The 18032-nt window shown below is 42.3% G+C and overlaps 1 long non-coding RNA gene across 1 annotated transcript in view; it reads left to right on the forward strand.

The window, feature by feature from the left end:
- Positions 1-2513, forward strand: part of LOC130368351 (uncharacterized) — a 73141-nt gene extending 70628 nt beyond the window's left edge. The window contains exon 3 of the long non-coding RNA XR_008892428.1: positions 1883-2513. This is a non-coding gene — a long non-coding RNA (uncharacterized LOC130368351). The remainder of the gene's footprint in view (positions 1-1882) is intronic.
- Positions 2514-18032: the final 15519 nt, after the last annotated feature.

The following is an 18032-nucleotide window of genomic DNA, read 5'->3' on the forward strand; positions in this document are numbered from 1 at the left end:
ACAGGAGAGAGCACAGATGAGTACTATCAGACAGGAGAGAAAACAGAGGAGTCCTATCAGACAGGAGAGAGCACAGAGGAGTACTATCGGACAGGAGAGAGCAGAGAGTAGCACTAGCAGACAGGAGAGAACACAGAGGTGTCCTATCAGACAGGAGAGAGCACAGAGGAGTGCTATCAGACAGGAGAGAGCACAGAGGAGTACTATCAGACAGGAGAGAGCACAGAGGAGTTCTAGATCACCCTCATATACTGGACTTTGTCCATGCCTGTCCTTAAGCTTGGACAAATCCATGATTTTATAAGCCATGATTTCTATATAAAGGAAATAAAATGTTGGTATGAAGTATAATAGAAAGGTTAATGTTTCGCTAAGATTTACAACATATAAAAAGTTTTTGAATCTGACAGTGCCAATTTAAGCAATCACTAAGCCAGGGAAGATGCCGAGGACCAGATAAGGTCTCAGATTTCCCTAGCAACCCATAGCCTCCCCCCCCTGCGATTACATTGTGGGAGCTATGGGATCACTAGACACCAGGGAATAGCAACATTTAATGTTTAAATGCAGTGATCTGTGTAGATCAGTAGGTATTTAACAAGTTAAATGACAGACATGGGAGAGATCTCCGATGTCTGTCATTACCGGGGATTGTCAGCTACTGATGGCAGTGGGCATCTCCGGTTAGGATGTGCACCCGACCCGCAGCCCCGCGTCATGTCTGCTCACCTGACCCATGTCGTACATGTATGTCCTGGGTCGGGAAGAGGTTGAAGGGAAACTGTCTAATAATCTGTTGGTACAAGTGTGTAGTGTGGGTAACAAAGATGATAACGAATACTTATACCATACCTACCTCTGATCCATGGTTCGGACGGTAGGCTTAGTGTACAGACAGAGCTTCAGGAGCAAGCTGCTGCTGATGCTTCTTTACTCAGTGCGGCTACGAGCAGGCTTGGGGGAGCAGCAGCACTGATGTTAGGATGCTCCTGAAGCTATGCCTGCACACCAAGCCTGCTGCCCAAATCAGGAATATAACAGGCAAACGGGACCACGGATCAGGGGTAGGTAATTATCGTTAACAGATAAGTGCAGGTGACGCTGAAGACAGATTCTTTTCAAGGATCCAGCCTATTTTAGCCTTGAGGATACAGCCAATTTTCATTTATTTTTTTATTTTTTTGTTGCATTTTCGTTTATTCATCCTCGCCTTATAAGAACTGTTACTCTTTTTGTTTTCCATTCACAGACCCATATGTGGGCTTGTTTTTTGCGTGACCAATTGTACTTTGTAATCACCTTTCCTTTTGCCATAAGATGTACAGCGCAATGAAAAAATTGTTATTTGTGGCTTTAAATTTAAAAGAAAGATTCAATTTTGCTAATTTTAGGGGGTTTCATTCTTATGTAGTGCACTTTACGGTAAAAATTACATATTCTTTTTTCTGTGGTTCAATACAATTAAAACAATACCCATGTTTACATTCTTTCCTATTACTGCTTTAAAAAAAAAAATCAAGTTTATTTTGTTAAAAAAGTATTTTAAAATTGTCCTCTGCTGACCCCCTATAACTTTCTTATTTTTCCATATACAGGACTGTGTAAGGGCTAATATTTTGCGCCATGATCTGTAGTTTTTAACTACAGTAGTTTTCTTTGTGACTAAAAATCAGCAATTTTGGACTTTGGTATTTTTTTTTATGATTAGGCCAATCACCGTTTGTGATTATGTACATAATATTTTAATAATTTGGGCATTTCTGCTTGTGATGATACCAAATATGTTTATTTATGTTATTGTTTTATTTTATTTTATTTGTAAAATAAAATCATTTTTTGGGGGGAGGTGCTTACTTACATTTATTAAATCTTTTTTTTTTAGGGAACTATTAAGTGCATTTTTTGGATTAGGCTTACCACTGATCAGTGTTTTCCATGATCTACTTCTCCAATCTACCAGAAGACAGACCAGAGGAGAAGATTGCAGGAGCCGGCAAGGAGCTAGTTAGCAAAGCACATGCAGCCATCTTAACTCATCTCACCCCTGCAATCGACCTGTGGATGGTCAGATTAGTACCCCCGAACTTCGCTGATACTTCAGATGCCATGATCAGTATTGATCTCGGCATTTGAAGGGTTAATGGGGTACATTAAGGGTATCTCTGAAATTCGTTATTATTCATAAGGGCCCGGATGTTGATGCTCATTACTGTCGGGAGACAAGGTGATTGAGGAACCCTGTAACATACACTTACATTGCTGTGTCCTAAGTATAAGAGCACAGTGATGTACATGTGTTGTGCGTGTCCTCTAAATAAATGCTTCTTTCCCCCATTATTTGTCTTCTTTTCAAGAAATGAAGACTGCTAACAGAGTAAAAAACTGGGGAAAAGACTATATATATAAGTTACATATTGGCCATGATTATTGTTACTCTTCATTTCACTAGACAGCATATTCTAAAAGTTAAGTGTAGGTACTCATGTATGTACTTACAGCAATGTAGTTGATATTGCAGTCAGTTTTTTTGTTGTTGGAAAACTCCAATTAAAGTTGATGTACTATACGACCGTGCAGTAATTTCTTTATTAAACATTGCAACAATTATCCGTGCACATTCAAAGTGCTATGTAAAAAATAGCAGATCCACTAAAATTGTTAGTTCATAGTTACAATACACAGAGTAAAAGAAATAAAAAAAGAGTAAAAAAAAGTATGAAACTAAATGGCATATATGTTAGAATACTTATAGCCAATGTTAGTCACAGGAAGACCTACAGTATGATTGATGAGTTATCAGTGATCATTTGAAATAAAATTAAAGTGCAACTGTCTCTGCAATAGCAAACCCCGCGCAATATAAGAGATGATCTAGGGCACCAATAACCACCCATCTGACTGTTTAGCCATGATGAATATACTTTCATTTGTCCGTTTCTACAACAGGGACAGGCATAATAAAGGTATGCTTGGCACCTGTGCTGTAGAAACAATGAAAAGCAAGTATATCCAATGCAGCCATACAGTCCTATGGGTGGTGCCAAGTCTTGAAAAGCTGCGGGCTGGCATGCCTCACTTCTCTCTGTCCCAGCTCTGTTCCACCTTGACTGACAGACAGGGCTTGGCACTAAAGGACAGCTTGTGAAAGAGGAAGAGAGGAGAGGCATGCCACCTGGTGACTTTTCAATCCTTGGCACCATCCATCTGACTGTTTGGCCACAATTAAAGGAAATCTTCAGTGTATAACACTTATCCCCTATCCGTAGGGACCCCCAGTGATCTCCCATACGGGGACCCAGCATTGCCGCGGCTGTGCACAGCTCTATGTGAAAGGTGGGGATGCATGAATGCTGCATCTCCGATGTTCCCATAGAGATACATGGAGGGGGGGGGGGGTTTGGACGTACAGGAGTTTGTGCGGGTCCCAGCATTAGGAGGAACCCAGGGCCAACCACACTAGCACATGGTCTCACAAGGGGTCTGAAGATCTCATCTTGGTACCTAATGGCAGTCAGGCTACCTCTGGCAAGCACATGGAGGACTGTGCAGCCCACTAAAGAAATGTCACCCCACACCATTACTGATCCACCGCCAAATTGGTCATGCTGGAGGATGTTGCAGGCAGCAGAACGTTCTCCACGGTGTCTCCAGACTCTGTCACGTCAGTCACGTGTGCTCAGTGTGAACCTGCTTTCATCTGTGAAGAGCGCAGCGAGCCATTGGCGAATTTGACAATCTTGGTGTTCTGTGACAAATGCCAAACGTCCTGCACAGAGTTGGGCTGTAAGCACAACCCCCACCTGTGGATGTTGGGCCCTCATACCTCCCTCATGGAGTCTGTTTCTGACTGTTTGAGTGGGCACTTGCACATTTGTGGCCTGCTCGAGGTTATTTTGCAATGCTCTGGCAGTGCTCCTCCTGCTCCTCCTTGCACAAAGGCGGAGGTAGCGGTCCTGCTGCTGGGTTGTTGCCCTCCTACAACCTCCCCCACGTCTCCTGATGTACTGACCTGTCCTGTAGCCCCTCCATGCTCTGGACACTACACTGACAGATACAGCAAACCTTCTTGCCCCAGCTCGCATTGATGTGCCTTCCTGGATGAGCTGCACTACCTGAGCCACTTGTGTGGGTTGTAGACTCCGTCTCATGCTACCACTAGAGTGAAGGCACTGCCAGCATCCAGAAGTGACCAAAACATCAGCCAGGAAGCATAGAAACTGGGAAGTGGTCCGTGGTCACCACCTGCAGAACTACTCCTTTATTGGGGGTGTCTTACTATTTGCCTATAATTTCCACCTGTTGTCTGTTCCATTTGCACAACAGCATGTGAAATTGATTGTCAATCAGTGTTGCTTCCTGAGTGGACAGTGTGATTTCACAGAAGTGTGATTGACTTCGACTTTGAGCAGTGTAGCTTTCATTTGACTTGCAAAAGAAATCTATGCCTTCAGACTGAATTCTCAAAGGGAAAGGACATATAATTAGGTTATAAAACTTCTTGGGAAGATAAAAGGACGATGTCTGAATATGATTCCTGACATCTCTCAGAAAAACAAGTAGAAGGAATCACTGTTAGACATGCTAGGTCCCCGTTTTTAGAAGAAACTTTCAAAATTAGTCAGAAATTAAACACAATTTGTTAATCCCATCTTCCACGGAGCTTTCCTGGAATAATCCTTATTTTCAGCTGGACAGAATAGTGAGCGTTTGCTTGTCTTATCCCAGTGGAAACATTGCAGATAGAAATACACATATGGGTATTGGTTGCTGCAGCTGTAATTCCAGTCCTATATTCTGTCTAACGTCAAAACGTATTTGTGTTCATGTTCTTCATGTTATTTGCACATATACTGAAAAGAAAGGTGAATGTCAATGTTTAGCAGTACAACTGTATAGCATGGTAAAGGGTTTTCAACTAAATGTGGGCTTATATTCACCTCTATCTTATTACCTTTTATTACTTCATATTGGAACACGCAATATTATGCCAGATCTATTGTATGGTGGGTTCAAAAGCATGCCCTTTCTGTGTGGTATAACAAAATAAACCTTTACTTAACTCCAGCGTTCCCGCTGTGCCTCCGGTATCTTGCCCCAGTCCTCTGCAACGATCATCTCCCAGAGCTGCTGGGTGACTGTTGGCCCGGTGGCAGGATACTGATTCACTCAGAGCGGCAGTGTGAGACACTGGGCCCGGGTGCTTTCTGGGCCTAACAGTCACGCTGCAGCTCAAAGAGACTATTGCTGAGGAGGACTGGAGCAGGACACCGGAGCTATTGTGGGAGCACTGGAAAGGTTTATTTCATTATATCCCACACAATGGGCATAGCTTTGAAATCCTCACTCCCACCTGCTGGTAACCCCTTTTAGTCATGGCAAGTAGGAAATAAATAGTTACAAGTCCACATTCTTCAGTTTTGGATCATATAGTGAGGTACACTATATGATCTGCTGTCGGTTTGGGAGGCATGAAACTGATGACAGATTCCCTTTAAGGGTTAGGCAAGCCTTTTCCAAAAAGAAACTAAACATTTTGCTAAATTTGCTAAACAATCTTGTTTTTCTTTTGTCTTTACTTTGGTACATTAAGCTTTTGGTTTTGTTGGATCAGGCAGCTGAAAGAAGAAGTCTGGGTGATGTGCACCATTCAAAATCATCACTGCTTTGAATCGGGAGACTCCTTTTTTTTTTGGTATAGTTCCTGAACTGGGATATTGCATGTCTAAATTATCAGCTCTTTACAACTGTCAGGAGTAGGCTTTTTTACAGCTTTGATATACTTACTCAATGCTATGTAAAAGCCAAACCTAAGCACTAACAACAAACCAAAGCAATATTGCAACATGCCGTATATACTCCAGTATAAGCCGAGTTTTTCAGCGCGATTTTTCGTCCTGAAAATGCCCCCCTCGGCTTATACTCGAGTTAACTATCCGCCTGTCAATCCCTTTCAGTGGTCTTCAACCTGCGGACCACCAGAGGTTTCAAAACTACAACACCCAGCATGCCCGGGAGCATGCTGGGAGTTGTAGTTTTGAAACTTCTGGAGGTCCGCAGGTTGAAAACCACTGATGAAGGGATTGACAGGCGGTGATGATGACGGGGGTCTGGATGATGACGGGGGTCTGGATGATTACATGGGGGGATGATGTATTTCCCACCCTAGGCTTATAGTCGAGTCAATAACTTTTCCTGGGTTTTTGGGGTAAAATTAGGGGCCTTGGCTTATATTCTTGTCGGCTTATACTCAAGTATATACGGTAGTAAGATGTACAAAAGCAAACAAAGCATGGGCACTAAAAAAAGAAGAAAAAAAACATATAATGCTGTAGTCATTATCATATGAAAGTAGTTATATATTTAAATCTATTGTTTAAACTGAAATATTAATAAAACAATGCAAAAAAACAGGAACACAAGGCCATCATAACGACGAGTCTACTGTATTTTTTGCTGGGCTTCATAAGTTGGATTTTTAGTAGAATGGACTGATCCCTGTAAAATGTTGACCTTAAGCAGATGACAGATATTCTTTAATCCAATCTTCAGAAGCAAGCCTTCATTTACAGTAGAAACTATTATGTAAATGAGGACCAAAGGCTGGAATATAATGACACTATTTTTATAACTTGCACAGTCTTTAAAGTTACTCGCAATAAGAGAAGACATGAGATTGTGTGCATTCTTATTATTCCGCTGACAAAGCTGAAGTCCGTCCAAGGCAAAAGCTCTAAATTAGACACTCTCAAAGTTTTTATTGCTTCTTCCAGGATTATTTGCAGTACAGGCCCATCGCTGTTTTACTGCACTTGGCTCTGATAAGATGGCAACAGCATTTATAGAATACAAAACATTGTATCATATCAAATTAGACCTAAATAAGCTCCCAGCTCTTAATATAACACAGCTAACTTTCCCCAGACAGACGCTGATAAACTTCAGTTGCCCAGTAGATCAATAACACTAATTTAAATTTGCAGGTCAAATAAATATACAATATGTCTCTCGGGTTACTGGAGATGGAGGAGTCACGTAGCTGACTTATGCTCGCTAGCAACTTGTAGGTCTGCTACTGTCATGTTATATAAATATGTCTGATTCATTTATGTCAATCTGCAGACAAAAAGATGAAATGTCAGATCTCATTTCAAGAAAATAAGCCTTCACAAAATAAAATATCCTCTCATGTCTGAGAATACTATAGACAGATCCAAATCCAACAGTCTATCTGAAAAAAGGTAAAGGCTTAAGCTTCTAAGCTCCAATGTATAATCTTTTATAAGGCTCCCCACCTACTGTGTATTATTTCTAAAACTGGTATCATTATATCTGTAAGGCCCCATTCACACAAGGAAACTCTGCCTAGAAGAAAATTCCAAGTGAATTCCACTTACAGCAGTCTCCTCTAAAATCGGTGCTTAATGTCTGTTGAGTACAGTAGGGTCATCCCATTCCCTGCACTGCAGTACTGTAACTTTTCCAATGAATTCCACCAGAAGATTCAACATGACCAATTCCACATCAGAAGTTCTGCTATCGAACTGCCTTAGTGTGAACGGTGTCCCCTTGAAATCAAGTCTTCTGCAAGTAGAATCAGTGCGGAATTTCCTTGTGGAAAATCCACCTAAAATGTTATAGTGTGAATGGGCCCTTAAAGGGACCATTAAACTCCCTCAGACACCAAGGCCCAAGTGCAGCGCCGGCGTTAGGGCGGGGCAACCTGAGCAGTTGCCCAGGGCCCCCATCCAAAAGGGGGCCCCTGAAAAGCTTTAGGGCATTACTAACAATACTGCATTTTTAGCAAATTGCGGCAAAATACAGTAGTGTTAGTATAGCCCTAAAGCTTTGCGGGCTGCAGACATCCCATGGACAGCACTAATAGACTTACTATGGACCTGCGATGAATCCTATAGGCTAGGACTCCTGATGATGTCATCGCAGGTCTTGGAAGATCCATAGTAAATCTGTGGGCTCTGTGCAATGGATATAATTACAGCACATATATTGCTGTAACCAGTGTGGAACCACTGACAGATATTGTAGGGGATGAATTAAGATTTTAACCCCTTAAGGACACAGATAATTCAGATTTTTGCCATATTTCTTATATTTTTCCATCCACAGACCCATATGGTACTTGTTTTTTTGCACCATCTATTGTACTTTGTATAAGCACCTTTTACTCTACCATAAAATGCATGGCCCAACCCAAAAAAATATTTTGTGGGGAAATTGAACCCCCCCACCCCCGCAATTTAGCAAATTTTGGAGGATTATTTTTAATGCAGTGCACGTTATGGTAAAACTGACAGGTTCTCTTTATTCTGTAGGTCCATACGGTGTAAATGATCCCTATATTATATGCTTTTCTATTATTGTACTGCTTTTAACCCCTTAAGGACGTAGGGCGTACAAGTACGCCCTGACGTCCTGGTACTTAAGGACTCAGGGCATACCTGTATGCCCTGGTCCCGTTTACCGGGTTTAAATTGTTCTCACCAGCAGAGACCGGGTTAAACCCACTGGGTTCCGGTTGCTACGGGAAGCCAGAACCCATGGCTAATGCTGGGCACTGCCGATCGGGCTGATGCCCGGTATTAATCCTTTAGACACCGCGATCAAAAGTCGATAGTTTAAAACTAAAGTGAAAGAATCCCGCCAGCTCAGTGAAGCTAATCGGGACTATCGCGACAAAATTGCAATGTCTTGATCAGCTGAGAGGACGATGAAAGGGTCACCTGTCTCTCCGTCGTCCGATCGGCAATCTCCTAGTCCAACCCTGCTCAGCTGCTTTATGATGCTGTTTTGCGCTGGATTTCTCCATGTGTATCCTTACAAGTTGCTGTTGCTCTACAGCTGTCTGTACACTTTGTTCTTGCAAAGGGGGGAGCTGAGCTGATGGGGTCACATTGCGATGCCCAAATTACCGCAGCCACAAATTCCTCCTGGATGGAATTATTACATTTGTCATGTGGTCACAGCCATTTGTGGTTTGCAGCACAATCTCATTTACTCACATTAGCCGAGATGCAGCACAATTCAGTGAGTGCAACATGGTGATCTTTGGTCACGCAATTTGGGGGCCACATTATTCATTTTTTGCCCAGGGCCACACTTAGTCTAAAACCGGCCCTGCCCAAGTGTAGCCGCTTTCGCAGGGGGCAGGGCCACGTGACTCCACTATACTAGGATGTGGAGTCACAGACAATGGATATATAAATTGAGACAGCGAAGCCCCACCCTCTGTGCACAATTTACTGAATTTAGCAGGTGATCTTCTGGGGGACATATATCAGGACCCACTGGACCTATTTTAGAAAGTGACACCTCGTTGAACTCCTGTTCACCCACACTATAACTCAATGTATTGGATTTAGTGTGGGTGAATAGGCTGATAGTTTTCCTTTAAAATGTAATATTATTTATCCGGCATGGTGTAGACTGTTAAAAAAATAAAATAAATCAGATTTGTGGATTTTTTTGGCACTTCAGATCTCATAAAAATCGAATAAAGAACAATCAAAAACAATCATTTACCCATAAGTTATCAATTAAACCTACAGCTCACCATAATAAAATATAAGCCTATAGTTTCATAGACAAAGAAATAAAAAGGTATTGGGGTCAAAATATGACGACGCAAGGCACTTTTTAAGTAGTACAACAAAGCAAAAACTTTAGTATTTTTGTAATCATACTGACCTGAATAAAGTTCATATGTCATTTTTACCACATGGTAAACCCAGAAAAAATTGTCATGCAAAGCATTAGCCCTCCTAAACTATGTCAATGGAGAAATAAAAACATTGGAGATCTTCAAAAGAAATCCTTTCGCATCCATAAACTTCTTGCCAGTTCATTGGTTGTTCTTCCTTGGATAACGTTTGGTAGCTACTAACTACTTCATACCAGAAACACCTAACAAGACCAGCCGCAACCACATCTACTGGAAGCGTGTTCCAAGAATCTACTACTTTTTCAGTAAACTAATATTTATTTACTTAGCTTCTAAGCTTCTCCCACCAAACTCAAAGTTTGCCCCCTTGTTCTTGTTTTTAGTTTCTTATTAAAAACTGTTTTCTCTTAAACCTTTTTTCACCCCCTGACATAAATAGAGGTTTTGATCATGTCCCCTTTCTTTTTCTATAGACTATACACAAGTATTTTAGTCTATTCTGGGTTTGAGACCTTTAAGCATTTCTATAGCCTATGTTTTCTGCTTCTAACACATCGTCTTGAAGGGAATGTTTCACTAGATCCTTTTTCTCCTGATTAGATCCAGATATTGACATGATCTTTTTTGTAATCTGTTTTTATGTTTTTTGTTTAAAAAAAAATGTGTACATTTTTACGGAGGCTGCCATCTTGCCACAGCATTTAGTGATATACCGTATATACTCGAGTATAAGCCGAGTTTTTCAGCACGATTTTTCGTGCTGAAAACACCCCCCTCGGCTTATACTCGAGTGAACTCCCCCACCCGCAGTGGTCTTCAACCTGCGGACTTCCAGAGGTTTCAAAACTACAACTCCCAGCAAGCCAGGGCAGCCATCGGCTGTCCGGGCTTGCTGGGAGTTGTAGTTTTGAAACCTCCGGAGGTCCGCAGGTTGAAGACCACTGCGGCCTTCAACATCATCCAGCCCCCTCTCACCCCCTTTAGTTCTGTACAGTACTCACCTCCGCTCGGCGCTGGTCCGGTCCTGCAGGGCTGTCCGGTAAGGAGGTGGTCCGGTGAGGAGGTGGTCCGGGCTGCTATCTTCACCGGGGAGGCCTCTTCTAAGCGCTTCGGGCCCGGCCTCAGAATAGTCACGTTGCCTTGACAACGACGCAGATGCGTCGTTGTTAAGGCAACGGCTCTATTCCGGGCCGGAAGCGCGGAGAAGAGGCGCCCCCGGTGAAGATAGCAGCCCGGACCACCTCCTCACCGGACCACCTCCTTACCGGACAGCCCTGCAGGACCGGACCAGCGCCGAGCGGAGGTGAGTACTGTACAGAACTAAAGGGGGTGAGAGGGGGCTGGATGATGTTGAAGGCCGCAGTGGTCTTCAACCTGCGGACCTCCGGAGGTTTCAAAACTACAACTCCCAGCAAGCCCGGACAGCCGATGGCTGCCCGGGCTTGCTGGGAGTTGTAGTTTTGAAACCTCTGGAGGTCCGCAGGTTGAAGACCACTGAGGGCGAATGATGAGAAGAGGATGATGAAGGGGGGGGGGGGGTGGGGATGATGAAGGGGGGTGGGGATGATGAAGGGGGGGGTGTGGGATGATTACAAGGGGATGATGAAGGGGGATGTGTGGGATGATAAGGGGATGTGTGGGATGATGACAAGGGGATTATGAAGGGGGGATGTGTGGGATGATGACAAGGGGATGATGAAGGGGGGATGTGTGGGATGATGACAAGGGGATGATGAAGGGGGGATGTGTGGGATGATAAGGGGATGTGTGGGATGATGACAAGGGGATGATGAAGGGGGGATGTGTGGGATGATAAGGGGATGTGTGGGATGATGACAAGGGGATGATGAAGGGGGGATGTGTGGGATGATGACAAGGGGATGATGAGGATGTTAATGACGGGTCTGGATGATGACAGGGGGGGATGAGGTATTTCCCACCCTAGGCTTATACTCGAGTCAATAACTTTTCCTGGGATTTTGGGTTGAAATTAGGGGTCTCGGCTTATACTCGGGTCGGCTTATACTCGAGTATATACGGTACTTTACAGCAGGCTCTATGGACGATGGACAGGATCTATCCCATTCACATGAATTGGAGACAGTACTGGGCATTCTCTGCAAACTCTTTAGAGGTCATTCTACAGGGAGAGAGATGCAGATCTCTGCTGTGAATGGTGGTGGATCCAGTATTATCTATATACTGGTGTTACCTTTTACTGTGCTCCTTGCCTGCTCTGAAAAGAAAGATCTGTACAGAACTAGGTCTCATCTTATTTTTTGGCCTAGTGGTCAGAATAGAGAGTTCAAGATTTCAATGTGCACTGTCACGTAAGAGTTTTGATTGGTCAGAGTCTGTGTGTTCAGACCCTAAATGATCGCTAGAATGAGTTTGGAGAAGAGCGTGCTAACGAGACAAACTTAAAATGCAAGTCTATGGGATTGTCTCGGTCAGTGGGTACTTCTCTTCCAGCCCATTCTAGTGATCAGTCAGGTCTTAACACTTAGATCCCAACCAATCAAAGTCTCTGGGACATGTGAAAATTATTTTAAAGCCACAGGTACACTTTCAGGATTACTATAAAATATAGATAGTAAAATAAAAAATTAGAAAAAACTGCCATCAATTCATAAAAAATATCGTTAATTACAATAAAAAGAATGAAAGAATAGACCTTTTCCTGATTATACATTACTTTTAAAGAACTGACTGTCCCCTTGCTGCCTAAAATTCCCTACACATTTTCAGCTGCCATTATTATTTATTTCTCTTGTCAGTAGTTTTAATGTTATAACTGTTTGGAGTTTTTGGTTTCTTGTCAGTTAAAAGTGTTAATGTGAATGTATTTGGTCACCAGATCAAAAGTGTATTGTCACAAAAATTCTTCATTTCCTGTATATTGGCCCTGCAGGGGAATTAAACACTTCAACAAAGATGACTACCCTATTAATCATTGTAAATCTAGATTTCCACTTTTTTTTTCTTTTTGTGGTGGACCACTGGGTGTAATGGCGGGACCACGGGTGTAGCAGTGTGAGTGGTGGGATCAGATGGTATTAACCCCGGGGCTGGATGGTATTAACCCCAGTTTTCAGGTTTAGGAACACCACACGACTGGATTTTCCGCTATCCCAATTGTTAGAAGTGAAATGAGAGTCCACAACCAGTTATGGTCAAACGGAGGCTTTACTGAGTAGAAGACAGGTGTAATTATCTTCCCAGCTAAGGCCAGAATTCCCAGAGAGGTGGCCAGCACCCAGAGGACCTTGCAGCTTGCCTGACCAATATACTTGTAGTTAACTTGACTTGAAATTAGACTTGACTTGACTATGTGCAGGACTTGACTAGTTTCAGTGACAGCAGACATAGACTTGAGACTTACTGGAGAGACTGTAGCTTTTGTGATCTTCCAGATGCTGATCACTTGCACTGGGATCTCTGGTGGTTGCTGTCTCAGCAAAGGCTTGTTCTCAAAGAGAGTGAACTGTAATGGCTGCCCCTTTATATAGTGGGGGGCTGGACTAAAGCCCATTGGTCAAGCTGCGGGTCATAGGTTAAGCTGGTGCTCTCTGGGAGAACATCTGACAACGAAACATGTGACTGCGTAACATAACATGTGACTTACACAGGTCCTTGAGACCTCGCACAGGTCCTCTATACTACCTATACATAGGGATCCTGTCTAGGCATTAAAGTGACATACACACATTATAAAACCAACAGGGGGAGTCCCTGCAGGGGAGCCCCCCAGGTCACTGAGGGACTCAACCTGACAGGGCCTAATAGTAGTAAAGGACCATGTCCTGTACTGGGATATCACATCACGTCACGCCCCCTCTCATAGACTTGCATAGAGGGGCGGGGTGTGACGTCACACGGGGGCAGAGTCGTGACGTCACGATCTTCCGTCCCGGTGGTCGAGATGGACTCAGCCTGAGGACCTGCAGCGGTTCCGGAAGCCGCTACAGGTGGGTGCTGCATGGTAGATCCAGGGGGTCCTCAGCAGTGGGACCCCGGCGATCTGACATCTTATCCCCTATCCTTTACTACTGATAGTGGCTACATCCCCCTTTACTACTGATAGTACTGCAGCTCATCCCCCTTTACTACTAATAGTACTGCAGCTCATCCCCATTTACTACTAATAATACTGCAGCTCATCCCCCTTTACTACTAATAATACTGCAGCTCATTCCCCTTTACTATTTATAGTACTGCAGCTCATCCCCCTTTACTACTAATAGTACTGCAGCTCATCCCCCTTTACTACTGATAGTACTGCAGCTCATCCCCCTTTACTACTGATAGTACTGCAGCTCATCCCCCTTTACTACTAATAGTACTGCAGCTCATTCCCCTTTAATATTTATAGTACTGCAGCTCATCCCCCTTTACTACTAATAGTACTGCAGCTTATCCCCCTTTACTACTGATAGTACTGCAGCTCATCCCTCTTTACTACTAATAGTACTGCAGCTGATTTCCCCTTTACTATTTATAGTACTGCGATTGTTAGGAAGCAGCGCAAGTAAGAAGCTGCAGTTTAGCTACCTCTGATTTTTGAGATCTTTGTTTGCTGTCAGCTTAAGAAACCATCTTTGTTTACATCCAGATGTTAAGAGGGTATTCTGCAATGACCTCATAAAAAGTTATTCATTGTTTGTAAATATTGTAAAAGTTTATAGTGTTTAGTAGACATGTGCAATTCGTTTCGGCACGAAAGCTAATTTATACGAATTTAACAGTTTTCGGGCATTCGGAACCTGCATGAAAACATATTTGGAACATTTCCGAATAACCACGATAATACGAACATCAGATTAATGAATATATTCGTAAAATAACTAATTAGATTTTTTCAATTGGTCCTTGGGAGGTCACATGATCTGAGTTCATTGTCAGATTATACCTCTTAGCCAATTAGCTTATTCCAGTAGATCCCTACTGTATCACAGACAGTGAGGCTGTTTAGTTAGTTATGAGGTCGTCCTGTGAGAGTTTGCCTGGTGTTACTGGAGTGTGGAGTCACTGGATTTGCAGAAATGCACAGTTTACCTGAGGAAAACTTAGCTTCTGGCACAGAGACAACTGCAAAACAAGCTAAGGTAACACCTGCTATTTTTTACAAGAGAGGATCAGCAAGGCCTGCGTTAGAAATAAGCCTTAGAAATAAGCATTAAAACATATAACAAAATCGTCGGAAAAAAATATATATGAATGCGTCCGAAAACAGAATAAAACAAATTACTGTATCCCGAAGGTTTAACAGAACCGAAAAAAATGTTATCCGAAAAAAAATGAAACAAAACGGAAATTTTGGTCGTGCACAAGTCTAGTGTTTAGCTTAGCGTTTCCCGAACAGTATGCCTCTAGCTGTTACAAAACTACAACTCCCAGCATGCCTGGACAGTCTTTGGCTGTCTGGGCATGCTGGGAGTTGTAGTTTTGCAGCAGCTGGCGGCACACTGGTTGGGAAGCACTAAGCTAAACACCAGAAATAAATTCAGAATAAAAGTTTTTAAAAATAATCAGTGTTTGCCAATGCATCCAGGAGATGGCAGTGTTGGTACATTAAGTAAAAATAAAGGGCCTTGACTGCTGGAACAGTACCTGGTGTTCTTGGGAAGAGTGGTTAAATAAATAGACAAAAGCAGGTTATTTTCGAGAGGAACTTGCAGAGACACAGCTCTGACCCTGGCTACCGGTGACAAACAAGAAATCCTTTGTAGTGATTTATCCAGCAAACAAATAATGATATTCTTTATTAGATACGCTCAGAATCCATTTTTGGATTGTAAAGTGACATTGTTTCTCATAAGATGGAGTTAAAGGGGTATTCCAGGCAAAACCTTTTTTTTTTATATATATCAACTGGCTCAGGAAAGTTACTTCTATTAAAAAATCTTAATCCTTCCAATAGTTATTAGCTTCTGAAGTTTTCTGTCTAACTGCTTAATGATGATGTCACGTCCCGGGAGCTGTGCATGATGGGAGAATATCCCTATAGGAACCGCACAGCTCCCGGGACGTGAGTCATCAGAGAGCAGTTAGACAGAAAACAACAACTCAACTTCAGAAGCTAATAACTATTGGAAGGATTAAGATTTTTTAATAGAAGTAATTTACAAATCTGTTTAACTTTCCGGAGCCAGTTGATATATATAAAAAAGTATTGGCCTGGAATACCTCTTTAACCCCTTAAGGACCTGGGTTTTTTCCGTTTTTGCATTTTCGTTTTTTGGCTCCTTGCCTTTAAAAAATCATAACTCTTTCAATTTTGCACCTAAAAATCCATATGATTGCTTATTTTTTGCGCCACCAATTCTACTTTGTAATGACGTCAGTCATTTTGCCCAAAAATCTACGGTGAAACAGAAAAAAAAATCATTGTGCGACAAAATTGAAAAAAAAACGCAGTTTTGTAACTTTTGGGGGCTTCTGTTTCTACGTAGTACATTTTTCGGTAAAAATGACACCTTACCTTTATTCTGTAGGTCCATACGATTAAAATGATACCCTACTTATATAGGTTTGATTTTGTCGTACTTCTGGAAAAAATCATAACTACATGCAGGAAAATTAATACGTTTGAAAATTGTCATCTTCTGACCCCTATAACTTTTTTATTTTTCCGTGTATGGGCGGTATCAGGGCTCATTTTTTGCGCCGTGATCTGAAGTTTTTAACGGTACAATTTTTGCATTGATAGGACTTATTGATCGATTTCGGAATTATTTTGCGCGCACACCATAATTAATGATATATTTTTATAATTCGGACATTTCCGCATGCGGTGATACCATATATGTTTATTTTTATTTACACTGTGTTTTTTTTTTTATGGGAAAAGGGGGGTGATTCAAACTTTTAATAGGGGAGGGGTTAAATGATATTCATTCACTTTTTTTTCCCACTTTTTTTTTGCAGTGTTACAGCTCCCATAGGGACCTATAACACTGCACACACTGATCTTTATCATTGATCACTGGTTTCTCATAGGAAACCAGTGATCGATGATTCTGCCGCATGACTGCTCATGCCTGGATCTCAGGCACTGAGCAGTCATTCGGCGATCGGACAGCGAGGAGGCAGATAGGGGCCCTCCCGCTGTCCTGTAAGCTGTTCGGGATGCCGCGATTTCGCCGCGGCTATCCCGAACAGCCCACTGAGTTAACCGGCAGCTTTCACTTTCGCTTTTAGCCGCGCGGCTCAGCTCTGAGCGCGCGGCTAAAGGGTTAATAGCGCACGGCACCGCGATCGGCGCTGCGCGCTATTAGCGGCGGGTCCCGACTTCACTATGACGCCGGGCCCGTCATGATATGATGCGGGGTTACCATGTAACCCCGCGTTATATCACCGGAGCAGGACCAAAGACGTACCGGTATGTCCTTGGTCCTTAAGGGGTTAAGTAGAATTTAACACAATGAATTTATTAGGCTTTCTTGCATGGTAAGTGCTATTATTCATTAACATGAAAGACTACTAACAGGAAGGTTTGTGGAGCACTTAAATAAAAAAAAAAAACATTGCAATGCAAAACACAAGAGGCAACCATGACTGGGCCTGGCAGAAAAAGGGGTGCCCATACAGATTTATAGGGTATATGCTGCAGATCCCTACAAAGAACCACTTTGAACTGTGTCTGTATCTTCAGGACACAGAGACAGCTGAAATTATAACAAATCAGTAAGTCAAAAAAATATCAAACTTTTGTTTACAAAATCAGTATGTTTAACATCGCCCTATTTTGACCACCTATAACTTTTTAAATTTTCTGTATAGCAGCTGGGACCCCTTAACAACTACGGACATAAATGTACGTCCTGGTGCGGAGGTACTTTGCGCACCAGGACATACATTTACATTCTGTACATGACCACGAGCATCGGATCAGTGCTCGCGGTCTTGTACAGGACGTAAATATATGTCCTGCTGCACGAAGTACCTCCGCACCAGGATGTATATTTACGTCCGTGGTCGTTAAGGGGTTAAAATACATAACTCTTTTTTATATTTCCATCCTCAGACCAATATAAGGGCTTGTTTTTTGCACAACCATTTGTACTTTGTAATGACACCTCTCATTTTACCATAAAATGTATGATGAACCCAAAAAATTATTATTTGTGTGAGGAAATTAAAAAAATTAAAATAAATGGCAATTTTGCAAATTTTGAAGGGTTTCCTTTTCACACTGTACACTTTATGGTAACAATTACATGTTTTCTTTATTCTGTGGGTCAATACGATTAAAATAAAACCCATGATTATATACTCTTCTTGTGACTATAGATGAGCGAACTTTTCAAAAATTCGATTCGGACGATTTGCAGAATTTTCTGTAAAAATTAGTTTT

Source organism: Hyla sarda, chromosome 4 (genome assembly GCF_029499605.1).
Source record: "Hyla sarda isolate aHylSar1 chromosome 4, aHylSar1.hap1, whole genome shotgun sequence".
NCBI classification, from domain to species: Eukaryota; Metazoa; Chordata; class Amphibia; order Anura; family Hylidae; genus Hyla; species Hyla sarda.